Source organism: Penaeus monodon, chromosome 23 (assembly GCF_015228065.2).
Source record: "Penaeus monodon isolate SGIC_2016 chromosome 23, NSTDA_Pmon_1, whole genome shotgun sequence".
Taxonomy (NCBI): domain Eukaryota; kingdom Metazoa; phylum Arthropoda; class Malacostraca; order Decapoda; family Penaeidae; genus Penaeus; species Penaeus monodon.
In genome coordinates this window covers 8,931,197-8,931,798 of record NC_051408.1, presented here as the reverse complement: position 1 = coordinate 8,931,798, position 602 = coordinate 8,931,197, and the positions used below count along the sequence as shown (strand labels likewise).

Here is a 602-nt window from a genome sequence, read left to right as displayed (position 1 = left end):
ACACACCAGCAATCACCGTGTGTGGTCCCTGTTCATGTTTTCATAGGTGAGCAGATCTTTATTATTTTAACCTATTAGATAGGAAGTCCATAGAGTAAAGATTCATAATATAGACTTTAACCACTAACAAACTAATTTATATTATATTAAAAAAATATATATTAATTTTTTTTAAACAACTCCTAATAGTAATAACTTTCTCAGTATTTGTTGGAGATAGAAATATGGGTAAATCATTTTATGTATTTTGCTTACTGGACATTATGAATGAAATGTTTCTCTTGAACAACCCTTGTCCCCTGTATACCCAAGTCATTTTCCCCAAGAATTTTTCTGTTTATATTTGGTCTGCACAACTCTGATTGGTAGCAGTCATTCAGATCACATTGATATGTATTTTTATTGAGATTATGATGGTTGGTTAATCTTTTAAGTCTCCTTTCTGTTTCTGCAAATTAAAGGTTTCATATGCTTTATAAATCAGAATCTTAGTAGTAATACAAAGGAAACAGAGTCAGAAAATGGTAAAGAAAACCTTTTATGAATTACTTTCTTTGTTAACATAATTGCATATGATATAACATGAAGAAAATTGAAGCAAA

At 29.1% G+C, this 602-nt stretch overlaps 1 protein-coding gene across 3 annotated transcripts in view; it reads left to right on the top strand.

Moving 5' to 3' along the window:
* LOC119587785 (angiomotin-like protein 1) overlaps positions 1-602 on the top strand; it is a gene marked incomplete at its 3' end in the record, with an annotated part of 21,952 nt that overhangs the window by 20,846 nt on the left and 504 nt on the right.